Genomic DNA, 17,937 nt, shown 5'->3' with positions numbered 1-17,937 from the left:
CCTTCCTCCTGGTACAGGGAGGGTATCTTTCACAAGCAAGATTTATCTTCTGCTTTCAGGGAGGAAGGCGGGTCGGTGGGGAGGGGGTGTCAGCGTGACCTTCCTGATTCTGCTGATTTTTTTCTCAAATTCCTTCAGTTTAAGATATTCAATATGTTAAGGTGCCGTATTTTGGGGTAGCACGTCCTGAACCCCATCGAAGACAAATTGTGAGGTGTTTCCCCCAATAATTGTGAAATAAATATGACCCCCTTTTTTCTTCTCAGAGTTAAACAGTGAAGTTAACACAAAATCGATTGTAACAGAAAGAAGTTTGACCGAAAGTATTAGCATATCTAAAAGAAAAATGTGTCAAATGAGTCTTGCCACCCCTTACCTTCTCCACTAGGGAAAACAGGAAAGGACCTAGAGGCAATGGAAGGAAAGGAAAGGAGTAAGGGTCAGAGGCCACTGTGAGGGGAGCATGACTGCCTATCCCGGCCTGATGCTTTCTCACCTCAGAATTGCCAGCGATTTTGCTCTGGGGGCCTGCTCACATGCTCAAATAGACATTTGCCAACCTACTGAGAATGGATAACTTAGCTTGGACTGAGAATGTAAACATATGGCCGGCCATCCATCCATCAAGTTGGAATAACAGACATGAGCAAGCCAGCTGCAAAGTTTATGGGAAAAGATATTTTTCCCAAGGACATGATGCAGCTGGAAAGTATCATACAACCCTCTCTTCGAGTGACTACTCCCTCCTTACTCACTGAGAAACATTTTCCCCTAATATCACTGGTATCATAATCATCGTGGTAGGAAATTATATCAGTAAAAATGAAACATTCTGTTTTGCCTCTTGGATCTCAGTCACTTTGATGCAGTGATGCGACCTCCATGTCCAACCTGGATTCAGAGCTTCAGATAAGGGGTTTCTAGACACGACATTCTACATCTATCTCAACTTCGTGGTTTCCAAAGAAAGTGCTCCAAGTCCACGTCATGGTCCAGACTTGACATTGACCCTTTTCTCACAGCCCTGTTTTGCTTTGAGCCTATCAAATCACTGCATTTAATTTTCATCTTAATTCTACCCTTTCCTCAAATCCCATAATAACCCATATTTCCTTTATTAGATGAGATGCTTTACAGTTCCTCTTGGGTGTAGTCTCTCTCAATAAGATAATGGGACTAATTTTTCAGACTTCCAATCTGTCCTGCTGGTCTTCAGCTGATGAGCGAGGGGATATCCAGTAGATTTACAACGATAGAGGATGCTCTGCATGACTGTCAGATATCTCAATATAAGTGAGTTCTTTTGACTTTTTAAAATATCAGTTCTTGTTTATAATTCATCTGCTCCAAGAGAGAGACCCATTATTGGGAAACAAGAAAGTTAATTTTTAAGCCTACGAAGGGGCTAAAGACCTTTTTTACCAAGTAGGTGAAAAATGAGCACCTGGTGGATATATTAGAAGATAGCCCTAGAGACCACCTTGTGTGGACAATATATTCCTCTAACTTCTACACATTCCAGAATGTTTCTGTTTCCTTTGATAGATAACATTACATAACCTATGGACATACTTTGGCTCGCTGAGCTGCAGAAATTTGGCAGAATTCTTCTCTGAGGAGGTAAGAAAATTGATACCTTAATTGTTTTTAGGGAGGAAGTACTTTATGTTTTAGAAATCGATTCATTGAAAAAAAAAAAGGCAGTTTTAAACAGAGAAATAGATTTACAAAGCATTCACCCTGGTTTTGTTCAAACACGAGATCTTTTAGAGTTTTTTTTTTTTTTTCCAACTGGCCTCTGCCGAGCCGCTTAGTTTCTGTGATGCTGCCTGGGCTGATAAGTAGCTTATCCAATAGTTTGCTTGAATAGCATGTTTAGCTACTGAAAAAGAAGTTGTGGAAATTACTGCCTTAGTGCTTTTTATATCTATAACCAGATGTAAAGTAGGCTCTACTGGTTTTAGAGTCACAATAGTCAATGCTCCCAATTGCCCTTATGGGGAAAAAAATGTAATTGTCAAGAGTTTTGGCTTTAAATAGGTGGTTGGGAGCTGGTTGGGACTTGAGCTCAGTTCAAACCTTTCTGACTTAAATTGGCCAGCAAGAAAAACAAGTTGCTATAATGAAGTTCCATTTTTCTCCAACAGAGGACAGTAGATCAAATATTAACTTGGACAGGACATAGCCCAGAACTGAGAACTCAAGACAGGCAATGTATATTTAGAAGCTGGATATAAGCATAAAAGTCATTTGACTTTATTTTCATTTTGCCTAGGAGAAAGTTAGTAACTAATAGAGGAAAGAGGCATGAGAACTGCATAAATCGACTAAATATTAAATCAGGTTGTATCCATAGTCTGCTACGTGCCGCTAGCTGTGGGAGCCTGGCTGATAGGCGTAGGGCCAGGCCACCGGGAACCTGCAGGAAGACTCCTGCTGAGATGACTATTAACGCTGCAGAGCCGCACCCGGAAAGGGGAACGTGTAAAACTGAATTCCTCGAATGCTGGGGGTCTCATTTCTCTGGCTTTAAAAGGAGACCACGCCTCTGTCTCTGGAGCATTATTCCGTCTCTAATTAACTTTTCCTTTTGGTTCTAACTCTGGCTCGTTCCTGAATTCTTTCCTGCCTGCAGGCAAGGACCCTCTCACCGTGTAGGGCTTAAGTCCCCACTGGGGGATTTGCTCTGTCCTGCACCATTACCACATTGTTTGGCCCACTCTCCAGAACTTGTCGCCCATCCTTTTCTAACCTTTTATCCATCAATCTTCCACCTATACTACCTTTTCTTTTGTTTCGGAAATTAGGAGATCCAGGTTAGCAGCTGCCCAGAAGTCCCCAAGGCTCTGATGAGGTACTGAACCCTTGATGTGATTGCTCTGTCCTGGGCTTTGGAATGCATGCAGCTTCTCTGGGAGACAGAATGGAAGCTGGCCTTCTCATCTGATGTGAAGAGCTCATGTTTTCATCTCTGAGCTCTAGTGCAGCCCTGAAAGCAGCATGAAATTTATAAAGGTAGTAATCTCTGTCTAATGAAAAAGAGCGTCAGCCAAACAACCTGAGTGTGTGTGATTAAACTATAAAATCACCCAGAACTCAAAAATAAATTCAAAGAAATGTTTCTAACATTAACATCATGTCTTAATTTGACATATTTCCTCTAAAAGCACCAAAGAGTTTCTAATTTAGGAACCATGCCCTTTTTTTTTCTTGAGTGTTACAAATGTGTTATTCTTTTGAGAGTGTAGTGAAATTGGTGCTGTGGAAAAAAAAATTCAGCTGGAATTCCCAAACACTCATATTTCACACCTGGCTCTAGTTTCACTTAGATGTGATTCTTATCTTTATTTGAGTCAATTTCCTTATGTATGAAACAAAGGAGTAAGGTGACTATTTTCTTGGAACTTGAAAATATTAGGAATCGAAAATTATTGATCCTCACATCTTAAAAGGTTATAAAAGGTGTTAAAGGAGTTTATATGCTATACACATATCTGAGTTTATAAACTCGTAACAGTAAAATGTTCATATCTTACCTTCCCTTGTTTCTTCCTCTTTCTGTGAATAAGCTGTGGTGTTCTAGCCTATTGTCTTTTCTGGAGTCTTATAAAAGTTGCTTTGGTACATCCATTTTACACCAGGAAGGAACAGGCAAAGATGCACCAGCAAAGTTGCAACGGACACCTTGTACCCAAAAGCCTAAAATATTTGCTATTTGACCCTTTACAAAAAAAAAAAAAAAAAAAAAAAAAAATCTCACTTCTGCTTTAGAGAAATTAAATATGATTCTTTAAAAGAATTAACAACAACAAATTTATTTTGTATCCTCACTAAAAGATCTTAGAATGATCAGAAATGGAAATCAACAGAAATAGAAACACTGAGTTAACCAGGGAAAAATCTGGCTATAATTTTTACTGCCAGGTGAGTATTTCTGCATACAATGTTAGCTGAATAAGCATAATGAAGTAAAGTGTCTTTAATTCTTATTGTTTATTTTTCTTCTGTTTAATTACATTTCTTTAAGGCTTGAACTAACATTTTAAGGTAAAGAATCATTTAATTATTAGTTACCCCTTAAGTATTATCCTTCTCTGGTTCTGTCCTTGATACTCTTCTCTGCAATCTCTCCAAGTAGGAGTTGAAATGCTAAGACTGTATCATTCCTTCTTATCTCTTAGTCTTATAAAGTCAAACATTCTGCTTTAATCCACCTGAATACATAATTTAAGCATGGTCTTCTCAGCAATCTACTTCCAGACGAAAGAGAGCGCTTTAGACCCACCAGAAACTATATGTCTACGTATTGCACACATGATACGTGTTGTGACTTTTTGTAATAACAAATCTTCACTGTCAGGGCTGATGGCTCTTCAGTTCTTTCGGCCTTTTCACTAGCATCACAAGATTGAAGCTTGAGTTGTTTAGTTCGGGACAGGAAAATGGGACAAGTGGCACTATATTCACCCCTTTCAGTAAGAAATACAGACGCTTTCTCAGAAACATCCCTCAGGTTAGGGTTCCTTTTCATTGGCTAGCACTGTATTGAATGCTTCCTGCTAGTGGCAGTGAATGTATATTCGTGAGCACGTTGCTGACATAAACAAAACTGGGCTTCTGTTAGCAACTGAGAAATGAGAGAAGGAATGGTGGGAAGGCAACTAGCAACACATGCCACGAAGCTATCGAATTTCCCTAGCAAAAAGTGAATTACATGAACAAATGGAGGTAAAAGATTGGTTTCTAAATTACTGTTAATATTATGGAAATTATTCACTAACTCTCCACACTTATCTGTTAAACATACAAAATGTTCTAGGTCTAAGTCTACTCTGACCCATTTTGATTTTTGATTCAAGACAATTTAACTTAAATCTAATCATGATGGTATATATCTTAATATCCTTTGATGGCATACCAGATTGGTCGTTACCAGTCAATTCTTTTGAAAGTTCTGTTGGTTAAAATTTAAAAAAAAAAACATGAATAAAGAAAAATGTTTAGTATAATCAAGTTGAAACAGAGTTCTCCCACCTATTGTGTCAATTAATGACTGAAAGACTTTTTTTTTTTTTAATTTAAAAACAAATTGTCTTGAGCCTGAGATAAAGGGTTGAAAGGAAAGGCCCTTCTCCATCTCCATTTTTGGTGGTGAAACAAAGGGATGGGTAGGAATTTCACAGAATTAATGTGATAGCTCCTGTTCTCTGATCGCTAATGAATAACCTGGATGAAATAAGCCTCCTTCATTGCCAAGGTGCTTTTCCACCCTTTCGGTGAACTAATAATTATTTATCTACAGCAATGCAGACTTGTTAGTACAGAAATGTTATTCTCATTCAGAAAGAACAATGCATTAAAAATAGGAACAGAAAGGAGTGGACTGAACAGTTGGTATCCCAGGACTTTGAGCTCTGAAGTACAAATTTAATCCGTTATTGTCATAACCTCCAAGGGATTATTCACATCCTTCATTTTACTGGAATTCGACTGTATTGACTATTTGCAGATACATGGGTAATTAACTGAAGATCAAAAATCTTTTTGTGATATAGTGAAGACCTTTACTATGAAGTACCTCTATTAAGATTCCATCTGTCAAAGATTTGAAGAGTAGAAAAAGCAATAAAAAATTATGAGGAGTCCAGGATTCAGCATTTCACTCTATCACTGTTCTCTGAATCTCTGAGGCTTGGTTACCTTAACTACAAATCTCTCCCAGCTACACTGTGAATGGAGGGTGATGGACTATTTTCCACAAGCTCCTGCCTAAAAAGTACTGTGCTCATTACTGGAAACTTTAATAGAAATTGGGGTCAGGAGCACTGCAGGGAGGTGGCAAGGCCCCTAGGGAGCTTTTACAAAGTGCCAGTGTCTGACCCCTGACTAAGCTACTTTAGTGAATGTGGTCAATTTCATCATCAAAATAAGAATTTTAAATAAAATCATAAATTTATTAATTATTTGGAATAGAAAGGCTCTTTTTATATATACAACTCCCTTCTATGACATCCCTGGAAAGTAGTTATGAAAAGATCGAATGCCAGTAATCATAGAAATTCAATCATTTCCCAAAGTAACTCATTTAATTTTGTAGCAAATTTAATTGTTTGGGATATTATTCTTATATTACATAAATATTTATTTCCTTGTAACTCATCCAGTGGTCTAAGTTCTGCTTTCCGGAGAAAGGAAAAATAAATCTTATCCTTTCACATCACAGCCTTTCACTGGTTTGAAGGCATCTTCTCACCTCTCTTAAATACACCCAGGACCTTTGATGAATCATTCTTCAGATGACCGAGTTTCAAATCCTATCATTGTCTTGGATAGATCTTTAAAGAAGAAGCTTCTAATGGTCAATATTTAATTTAAAGCAGTGGTTTTCAACACCATTTCCAGAATTCTGATTTAATTGTTCTGGATTGGGGCCCAGACATAGGTAATTTTCAACAGTCTCCAGATGATTCTAATTTGCAGATAAGACTGAGAACTTCTGAAAATGGGTGGCGCCAGCACCCAGATCAGCACTTCTGGTGTGGAGAGAGCTATAATGGGTGAACGAAATACCTACTTTCTTTGTTCTAGACACTAAAGTTCTATTGAAGCAATCTAATCATGCAGGATTTTAGTGACATTTATATACACTCTGGGCTCAAATTGAGTTTAGGGCCAATCCAACTACTTGTGTATTTATCCAATAAATTTCTGTTAACTTCACATCTTCTTAGTTGTGGAGAGATGGAGTTCATGTTTTTATCTAAGTCCAGAATTTTTGTTTTTTACTTATTGACTATAACTTTATTATTAGTAATATCAAAGAAAATAATAGTTGAGCTTTAACCTTGTGCTAAGCATGGAGCTAAATGCATTGTCTTTTAATCCATTATCTTAATTGAACTTCCACAGTAGCCCTCTGGGAAAGAGAATAGTATTATCCCCATTATAAAGGTGAGAAAATTGAGTCTAAAATTAGATCCATCATCCCAGTCTGTCAAAATCATTTTAGGATTCTAATTCTATCAGACTAGTCTATATTCTCTCTTTATATATATTTATATTATCCCTCCTACCACAAATGTCAGTTTTTCATTAGCACTCACAGATGTGATCTGGGCACCATATAAATCCTTTTCAGATAGTGGAACAGGAGGGAGGATCAGTATTGTCTTTCCACTAGAGACCTCTATCCAGGATGCACTAACCAGCATTTTAGAGCTACATCAGTGCAAAGAGCTATGAATCCACCAACATGGCCACATTTTTCCCTTTTGTCTACAAGGATGTCTTGGGACTCTTGGTCAAGGCCTTGCCAAAATCTGTATTCATGGTTCCTATTTCTCTAGTAAACCCATCAATTAAGGAAATGAGTACTGTCCAGATGGACTTGTTCTAATGAACCAGATGCTGTCCCCAGAAATCACCACGTCTCCCAGGGCTCACCATGTCATTACATCACGGACCATCTTTTTTTAATACATTGCCCTCGGATTTTATCCTGTACTAACATCAGTCTTGCTGATCTATAGTTTGCAGAGACCAAATCAATATATCATGTGCTTCTCTCTCTCTCTCTCTTTTTTTTTTTTTTTTTTTTTTTTGGAGACCTCCCTTGCTATCTCTTACTGCTCAAAGGTCATTGTAGACAGTTAAGAAATCTCTTCATTTTCACCCTCATTTTCCTGAGCTATAGAAATCTGACTGCATTTGATTGGTTCCATTTGATCAGCTTCATCTCTTTCATAAATTACTCACAAACTTTGGGCTTCCCTTAGCCTACCTTTCTCTCTCTGAACAGCCTTCACTGCTAAGAGTACTGAACTGGGGCTGTTCTGCTTTCTCTCTGAAATCTATCAACATTACCTCGCTTGCCCCAGGCAGTGGGCAGATTGCTTCCTTGTTCTCCTTGCTCAAATAAAACTTAAAACCTCCCTTGTAATTTCCCTTCATATTTTTTTATTATTGTGTTTTGTATCCTTTTCAAGTCTCAGCTCATTCTGGATGGTAGCCTTCCTGACACCGTAAGCTCATAATTGTAAGCTAAATTAAAATTTAACTCAAAATTATAAATGCAAGGCTAACATACCATATAAAATTCTAGCATCAAGAGGAAACCTGTTATCAGTCCAATCTTCCTCCTTTATGAGCAGGTCTACCACCTCTATGCTAAATTCAAAATATATTACAGATGAAATCATTCATCTGTAAGAAAACCATTTTTCTTTGTTTTATATGCTAAGAAGCAGGTCTCCTAAACCCTTTCAGAAGATAGACAGTGATCAGGGTCATGAGTCATACTCATATACTCTGATTTTGAGTTGAGGACTCTTTATGGTCATCTTAGCTGCATTTCAGATAAACTGTGGAAGACAATGGTCTTCAGCGCTGCCAGTGTCTGATGGGAAACACTACCACCACGGCTCCCTAACTGACATAATGGAAAAGAATTGTAGTCAGAGCTAACAATAGTGACCCTGTTCTTTTAAGCGCTTAGGGAAACAACAAGAAACACTGTAGGCCATTGTGGTGTGTCAAAGATTCAGGAAAAAACTTCTCACTTTACTAGGAAGTATTTTGTTCCAGAAAATGTTATTATAATTACTGATATTTCTGAATTCCTCTTACCATCAGCCAAATCCAGGGATTCTGGAACACTGAGTCACTTCGGGGTTACTTTTGTATGGCAAATAATTGAAAGGTCTTCAATCAATCAAGAGGCTACATAAGGCTTTTGGGTAATAAAGATAAGGCCTTGGGAAGATTACTTCAGTAAACTAACTTCTGCGTCCAAATGCAAGGTTAGACGGTTGGTTATACACTAAGATCAATAAGCACCCTTCTGGATTGAACACACTGTTAGTTTTAAGCCAGACGCTCTTGGTGCCATATTCGCTCACACAATTTCTTCTCTCAATTTCTTGGCCATCCCCACACCACCCATCCCTGACCTATGTAACTCTATAGCAGCAGTCCGCAGTCTTTTTGATACCAGAGACTAGTGCTCCTGTGAGAATCTAAAGCCTGATGATCTGAAGCAGAGCTGAGGCAGTGATGTTAGAGGTGGGGAGCAGCTCCACATATAGGTGAAGCTTCACTCACTCGCCCGCCGCTCACCTCTTGCTGTGTGGACTGGTACCCCAGGGACTGGGGAACACTGCCCTGTAGGACTTTGCATGCGGCATGCAGACGTTCTCCCTTTTCCAGTTTGTTTTTTCATTCTGAGTTACCCAGGCAAGGGATGGGCCTTATTCAAGTGCCTGACCTCCCAGTTTGGGCACCAGAATTCAGTCTTCTATCCATAGGTCCAGACAGTGACAGGGCCATGACCTTACCAGGTATTCTGATCTTTAGTTGAAGGATCAGGCATCTTTTTTAAAAGTTATTTTTTTAAATTGAGGTGCATCATGCATGCAGAAAAGTACACATATCTATGTATACCACTCAACAAATTTTCCTCAGCTGACCCATCATCACCTGATCTGACAACAGAACATTACTCACACCCAGAAACTCCTTTCCTGCCCTCTCCCAAACCTCCCCACTTTGCTACCCTCAACAAAGATCAGCACCATCCTGACTTTGCTTAGCTTAGATCTTTGGACCTGTTTTTGAACTTTATGTAAATGGACTCATATAACCTGCATGCTTTTGTGTCTCGCTTCTTTTTTCAACAATAGGTTTGTTGAAAAAATACCTATGCTATTGCATGTAGCCCTAAATTGTTTATTCTCATTGCTAGATTGTATTCCATTTGATGACTATTCCTGACTTCCTAATCCCTTCTATTGTTGGTTGCATTGGGTAGTTTCCAGTTTGGGGCTGTTACAAATAGCACAGCTATATATACTCCAGTCTCTTGGTGATCATATGTATCAATTTATGTTGGGTAAACATCTAGGAATATAATTGCTAGGTCATATGTTCAGCTTTAGCAAATATTATTTGCTCTTTTTTTTTTTTTTAATTTTTATTTCTTCCTCCTTCATCCTCACCTTTTCCTCCTTTTTCTTCTTCAAGCATCTCCTTAATAAGATAAAACCCTTCTGTGCTGGCTTCACAGCTCTGTGTTTACAGATAAAGGATAAACTCCCACCAGCTTGATTGCCAGAAATTAGCCAACCTGAGGCTTCTCCTTAGCTTTTTCTGACAGTTCTCTAGGAGGCATTTGCCCAGAAGTTTCCAGGAACAGACCCTTATCGTCATTTGCCCTGGCCTCTCGCTACCACTGTGCTGCATTTACCATCCTAGAACACCTGCAAGCATCCTAAGATGTGAACATGGCTCTCCTAACCCTCTAGCCTGAAAAAGACTGGCGGATTCTACCTTGCTGCTCAGTCCCAGCCTGGGGTAGTCGCTGCCCTTCATGGCCAAAGGTGCAGCAGAATCAGGGGATTCTCAAAATATAGTTTTACTAAAAATTCAGGGATAATACCACACTTGAAGGGAAATGCCACACAGAGCTTAACTCATGTAATTACTACTAGGTATGGCATCTATCTCAGAGCCCAAACAGCCCAGGGTTGTCCTCAGGGGCCCTTATAGAAACGCCTCCCTGCCTGGCTCTCAGCCTGCCTCCATGGCCACTGCCCACAAGGGCTTGGACAGCTGTGCCTTTGTGTCCAGGTGCAGTGGTCTCTTTCCCCTAAACCACTCCAATGTTCATCCTGCCATCACGTTTGTGTATCCGTTATGCCAGTTTAAGGGTCGCTATTGCTGATCCTGATCTGTGCAGAGGAAAAGTTCTGCTAAAAGATACACAGATATATAGCTCAGCATCCAAAGACCCTGAATTCCAATCCTCTCTCCACCCCTTCGTTGCAAGGTGACCTTGAGCAAGTCATTCGACTACTGTTTCTTCATTTTCCTCATCTGTAAATTTAGGGTAATGATAATTCCCAACTCACAGGATACGTTTGAAGATTATATGAGCTACGTCTAAACCTGTACAGCATGTTTTATGAGAGTTTATTTGAGCCAAAACTAATGACATATTCCAGGGAGCAAGATCTCAAATGCTCTGGAAAATGACAGTTTTGCAGCTTCTTTTATGCATTTGAAATTAAGGAGGGGATATAAGGAAGGTCACACAAAAGTGAGAGAAAGCAGGCGGGGATTGGATTACAGGACAATTAACAAGATTGTGTGCTCTCTTGAGGGTGGTTATGCTAATTTCAAAGGTGTGTTAACCTAGATGCACAAAAACAATGAGTAGGGCTTGCTTAAGGCAAAGGTAAACCCTTTACTAAAGAAGTTATGTGCCTGGGACCTAACTACACACCATGACTTCCCCAGTTAGGAATTTATGATCATATCACTGTGAGAGGTCACTTTCCATAGAACCCCTTTTTCATACACAGGTAATACATGTAAAATGCTGAAAATCCAGGCTGGCAGGCAGTCAGCACAGCGATGTGAGCTAGAATTACACCAGTAATTAACAGAAAGCTAACTCCCCAAAGACGGCTGTGCTCAGGTTAGAGATCATTTTGGTTTGCATTCCACCCCACCCCCAATGGGCGTGTATTGACTTCATATTTGTGACATGGGGGTTTCTCTTGAAAAGAGAAGGAGAGGGAGTGTCTGCCCCACAAGTAACTTCAACTCGGGCAGAAGTGGTTTATAACTTTTAAATGGCAAATTTTTTTCGGCTTTAAAAAATGTTGGAATGCAGTCCTAGTCGGGACACCTTATTACAAATATATGAAAGGAGGGAGGGAGAGATATTATTAAAATAGCTTAATAACTACAGGGGATTCAATGAAAGAAGCATGGGCCAAAGCCAAGGTGACAGTCAGGTAGACACTAGAGAGACAGGCAGGATTTGGCTGCCTGCTTTGGAATCTGGGCCATGCAGCTAATTAGATAGGTGTTCCTGAACTTTGCCTTTTCTTATCTGTAGAGGGAAGGTGATCTTATCTTCCTGAGAAAATTGCTCTGTGGCTTAGAATTAATGTATGTAAATTGCCTAGCCCAACAAATATAAAAACCTTATAAATGACACCTATTATTATTTGGAATTACACACACACACACACACACACACACCATATTCCCCTAATGAGAAAGGAAAATAGCCCTGTTGATACTCATCCTGTGATGTTTCCAACAGAAAATAAACAGCACTTCCAATGGGACAAAGATAAAACCAAGCATACGGTGATTCTCCAGGAGGCCAGACCACAGCTGTAAGCAATGACCACTGATCTCCTCCGAGTGGCTGCTTTCTCAGCAATGATACCTGCAGGTCCCCTCTGTCCCTCCTGACTCCTGAACTAAGATTACTGAGATTGTTGAAATGACTCCCTGCTTGACAACCTCCAATCCCGAAAATCTCCTTCTTCCCAAATCCCGTCTCCGAATTACCCAGCTCTCTCTCACAGGGATGCTGCATGGATTCTTTGGAGTGTATTAATCTTCTTGCAGTAGCAAGCACAATGGACCTAACTTCTATTCTCCTCCTCTACCTCCTCCTCCTATATCTTTCCTCATCCTCCCTGTAGGTATGCTCTTGGCTGTCTTCAGGTGGCGAGTTTTAATACTAAAGAGTTAACGTTTCTAGATAGATAATGATGGATGGATGGATGGATGGATAGATAGATAGATAGATAGATAGATAGATAGATAGATAGATAGAGATAGACAGACAGATACATTATAGATAGATGATAGATGATTGATAGATATAAACAGACAGACATAAATAGGTATTTATCCATTTCTATAGATAGGACAGATATTAGATATCAAGAGAGGGAGAGAGAGAGACTTTTAAAAAAGAGAGAGACTTTTATTTTCAAATAATTCTGGTTCTCTACTGTTCAGGGATCTTCTTTGGGGAACCGCACCGGTCCGCTACTCCTGCTAACAAACCTTAACAATAATACAATTATATTGCATTTACTATGTGCCAGGCAATGTCCTAAGCCCTTTGCATGTATTAACTCGTGGTCATCACAATGACCCCATGAAATAAAGTGACACTCTTCTCCCCATCTTACAGCTGGTGAGAGTGAGTCACAGAAAAGTTAAGCATTCTTGCCCAGGTTCAGCAGCAAGAAGATGGGAGGACCCCCTCCCAACCTCACACATCCCGGCCCTCACTACCTGTTGAAGGAGGGCAGGGGCCGCAGCAGCAGAGCGCAGGGCGCTAATACTGCCTGCAGAGCGCTCCCAGTTCCTTCCCCGGGGCTCCAAGGTCAAACTGAACGGGTTTCCACTAGTGCTTACTCAGCCTGCAGTGATGTAATTTCCGTTAGTGTACATGCTCTGAAAAATTCCTGCCGCGGGGGTCTGCGCATTCGTTCATTCCTTCAACTTCTTTTTCTTTTCCTTCCACTTCCCACTGTCTCCCTCTTTCCTTCTATTTTCTTTAAGAAGGTAGTAAAAGGGTTTCCCTGCCCTACTGCAGAGAGACTGTCCAACATTTTAAGTACTTGCCATGAGCTGGGCACCATGCTATAGATGCTTTGCAGAGATGATGTCATTTGAACCTCACAACAGCTTGTTTTGAGGGTAAACGCTAACGTGAGTCTCGCTTTACAAATGAGAAAGTGGAAACTTCGGCTTAGTTCCTTGTCCAGGTTGGGAGTAGGGAAGGGACCAGGGTAGGCCTGCAACTCCAACTGAGGCCAACTGACAACCTCAGGGCCCTCACGAGTGGCCACCACACGTTGCTCTAACACCTGACTGGGATGTGAGCCGGAGGACGCGCTCCTCTCTCGCCCAGGAACTGTTTATTACAAAGGGACCCAGTGCGGCACTGCACACGACTGGCTCGTCCCACACCCAGTTATGCACACCGGTCACGTCCGCATCATGAAAACCTCATCTTTTCAATATCACCTTTGGAAAAAGTATCACATGGCGAGTTACTCCTTTAGAAATCTTACGTTTTAATAACAGAATCTTGCAAAATAAATGTAAATTTTACTTTGTTGGCAAGAAAATATGTCCATAATACATACTGTTAAGTGAATGAAGTTGTTTATGAAAAAGTATAATAAGATCCTGTTCTTGTAAAAAATGAAACAAAACAAAAACATCTAAATAAATATATAAATATAAATATAAACACACACACACACACACATACACACACACACACACACACATATATATATATATATACTTTTTTTTAATCCTAGGAGAATTTTCACCTTAACATTATTGGTGCGTTCTCTGGCTTGTAGGATTAAGAATGATTAAGAACGATTTTTTTATTCTCTTTACTTTCTATTGTTGTTTTATACTTTTGTAATTGGGAATAATAAAAGCAGTTCCCATTTGGAAACAAAGTGCATGCAAGAAAATCGGGTGGAGGAAAGAGGTATTATTAAAGACAAAGTCTTTCACAAACTTTTTTTTCTAATTTAAATTGAATGGAAAGTCTGCATAAGTACATGTGTGTATATAATGGATATCTCTATCTACCTTTCTATAAAATATGTATGTGTGACAATCAGTTGGCTGGTGGATATGTGAAAGCCTGGAAAGGATTCTATATATCTATGTCAGAACAGCATTATCGAACAGACTAGTAATGAGTGTATCCAGACAGAGTTATTTCCTCTTCCGCATGGAAGCCAGAGCTCACTTGTCCTTAACAGGTGTGACGCTGCTGTGTGCTGCTCCCCGCCCTCTTCTTGGCCCACCACTCTGGCACCTTCCCTAGCTAAAGCCTACCTGCCACGCCCCTTTCCCCGCCCCCATCTTTGTGTCGGTGTCTCCATGAACACCCACTCTCCCTCCTTAGCCCAGGAAAAGAAGAATGTTGAGATGAGAACTAGCTCCGGGCATCTCGCTTTTCAGTCATTCCCCATTCCTAGTGTAAGCCTCCCCTGCGTGGTTGCTACCCGCATCTGGCCACAGAACTAAGCACCGAGCTCATATAAAATTCAGGCGGTACCCTATATCTTGGATTTCAGGATAATGAAGACCAGTACTTCCCAAACTTTAATGTGCACAAAAAGCACCTGTGGATCTCTGCAGATTCTGTCTGTGACTGGGCCCAAGGCTCTGCATTTGTAATAAGATCCCTAAAATCAAAACCAATCTAGAAGGGAAAAAAGGGGGGGAAAAAGCCGTCTGTGCAAGGGAATTCTACATTTAGCAATGACTGGGGACACTTTGGGGAGGACAAATATGAATGAATACTGGTCCCTCCCATGGGGAAATACACAAACAATTATAAGAAGCTGAGCGAGAGAGGGGTGATACCTTGCATGTTTTTTTTTGTTTCGTTTTTTTTGTTTTTTTGTGTTTTTTTGCGGGGTGGGATGGGGGGGATGTTGACACACAGAAACAACCCCTGGCTAATTGAAGCAAAAACCGATTTGCTTTTGGGATGTTGGGGCTCCCAGGTTGGCTGAAGCCATGCCCTAGAACCAAGGCAACCTTTACTCCTAGAGAATAATTATTGTTCACTTAATATATCTAATAAAATTATATTATACGTAAGGTAATGAAAAGATTTCCATTTTATGCATGTTTGAGGATTTCTAAGTTCAAGGATCTCGGGGGTGGGTTATAGAAGACAGAGCAGCATAGCCTCTGAATAAATAGGAAACTCCTTCACGTGGAAGAATAATCCAGGCAAGAGGTGTGAAGGCCCCGTGGACTTTTGAGCCATTTTCACGGGGTGTCCAAGCACGTGGATTTCTGCAGGGTGGCAGGTGTGCAGCGAACCTGTTGGTGACATTTGAGAACACGATAAATCACACTTTACACAGTCGTCTGCCACGTGGACCACACCCCTATTCAGAAGGCGGGGTCAGAGCCGGCAAAGAGCTTGACAGGTGTCATGGTCACAAGCTGGAGGCGAGAGTCCAGAACTGCATCTTCTAAAGGCAGCTGGGAAGAGTTTGCACTAAAGAGCAGGCCTAGAACTGGGCCGTCCACGTAGAACTGGGCCGTCCTTCGAAAGATAAGAAGTGTGGGCGGGTATTAGGGCTGGCTAGAGCCCTACATCCTTTGTCTGGTTGGCACCACTATAACTTGGGAGTGTCCAGGTTCTGCCACTGACTAGCCAAGGGCCGTTATTTGGTAAGGCACCTGGAGTTATCAATCTGGAAAATGTGGTTGAAATTTCCTGCATTAGAAGTTTTCGATGAAGGTGAAACGAGATAAAGCATGTGAAGTTTCTAATATATCATACATATTGTTTAATGTTTAGACTTATTTTATTATATCCTATCGGTTTTATATTAAGGTTAGTTTACATTCTCTTTACGGGAAATTTGTAGAGTCTAGCTAACAGTTGTACTGAGTGATAGTAAAAAGCAGCTCAGGACTTAACCTTGGAGTATAACTCTGCTTTAAATGTATTCATTTCTCTATAAATAATTGTTCATAACATTTGAAAGTATACTTAGGAGATAGGGAATTTTATGTCACTCAAAAGAGTTGGAAGCAAACACATATAAGTTATATTTATAGTATTTTTTCCCTCATTTGACCTAATAAGTATGAAATTTTGTTAGAAAACTGTCACAAATTTGGTGCTTTTCAGAATTTCGAAGTCAGTTATGGGCCAAGCCATGTTGCAGAGTGAAGCAGAGAAAAGTGGAATCATTTCTAAGAAATCAGATCAGGTGATTATTTAACTCCCCTCCAAGTTTCACTTTTCCATTGACAGGTTTTCATGGAGAATTCATGAGACAACTGCTGATGAAGCCAGACCAACCGCACTTTGAATCCTGATGATGCTCTTTTACAGTCACATGACCTTAGGTAAGTTTCTTAACTTCTCTGAACCTCAGTGTCCTCCCTGTTAGATAAAATAATAAAGCAAGATTATTCTGAGGGCGTAATGTGATACATACAATATATGTGAAGTTCTTTCTATACGGTCTTAATAGATAGATGCACAACTAAGGAACTTTTTTATTTTAAAGATATAAAACATATTTAAGGACTATAAGCTATAATTAGATAGAATATTATTCCTGTACTTAAAAAATAGAATTATAAAGCTAAAAGAGCTTTCTAGGTTTTAAATAAAATCTCTTGCCTTTCGCTAAGATTATACTGAAAATTCTTCAGTAAAATGAGTCATTTTCTATATTATTCTAAGAGGTTCCAGGGAAAGAAACAAATATTTTCTATATTCATATGTCTCTAAATATTTCATAATTTTATCAAGTCTTTTTATGAAACTGCACTTGGGTTGGTATTATAACACTAAGTATCTCTTATTAAGTATTTTTTTATAGAAATAATCATCATAGTTCATATGAGTGTAACACCTTAGAGTTAACCAAATGTCATCACCTACAATAAATATTTCATTTGATCTTTATTTATATTGTCCCTGGAGGATGGCAGGGTAGTTATTTCTAGAACTGTATCTGGATGAAGAAACTAAAGTCGAGAGTTGAAATAACTTGTCCTGGACCCCAATCACCTAATTAATAATTGGCAGAGCCTCGGCATGACTCCGTATAACTTGCTGCCCAAACAAAATGAACAGCAGAAAACACCAAAGGTCCTTCAGTGAAACTAAGCAAAAAATCTGGCTAAAATATCCGGACCACCTTTCACTCAATAAACTTTACACAGAAAGAAAAATAAAGTGGAAAGATAATGCCAAGAGTCTTGAATTTTAAAAATTTTTGCAAAATGTTTGGAATTACTAACAGTATAAAAGGTAGCACTGAGTTTTTAAAAGTTGAACTGTTGAGATTATTAGTATTGGGAGAATTTTATTTCCCACTGACCATTCACTGCCTGCTTGAATGCTTGTTGAATTTTTGAGGTAAAGGAAAAGTATATTTTTAAGACCTGCTGAGGGACCAGAAGAGGGCAGTATCCACTAACAAAACAGACGCCATGCTCCTCAGCTACAGGAACGGCACTGCTCTGTTCCGCATGGTCATCTCATATTCTGACATTTGCAACAACAGTAACAAAAAAAGTCAATACAAAAACTCAGAAGGAAGG

The 17,937-nt window shown here is 39.7% G+C and overlaps 1 long non-coding RNA gene across 1 annotated transcript; it reads left to right on the top strand.

The window, feature by feature from the left end:
• The first annotated feature begins 1,178 nt into the window (after window positions 1-1,178).
• On the top strand, window positions 1,179-16,780 carry LOC107521290. Its single transcript, XR_001599520.2, has 3 exons — window positions 1,179-1,293; window positions 1,546-1,620; window positions 16,634-16,780. It is a non-coding gene; the product is annotated as an uncharacterized LOC107521290 (long non-coding RNA).
• The last annotated feature ends 1,157 nt before the right edge of the window (window positions 16,781-17,937 follow it).

The sequence above is a fragment of the Rousettus aegyptiacus genome, unplaced genomic scaffold, assembly GCF_014176215.1.
Source record: "Rousettus aegyptiacus isolate mRouAeg1 unplaced genomic scaffold, mRouAeg1.p scaffold_m13_p_1, whole genome shotgun sequence".
NCBI lineage: Eukaryota > Metazoa > Chordata > Mammalia > Chiroptera > Pteropodidae > Rousettus > Rousettus aegyptiacus.
The sequence above is the reverse complement of the archived record's forward strand: the minus strand, read 5'-3'. Positions and strand labels throughout refer to the sequence as shown.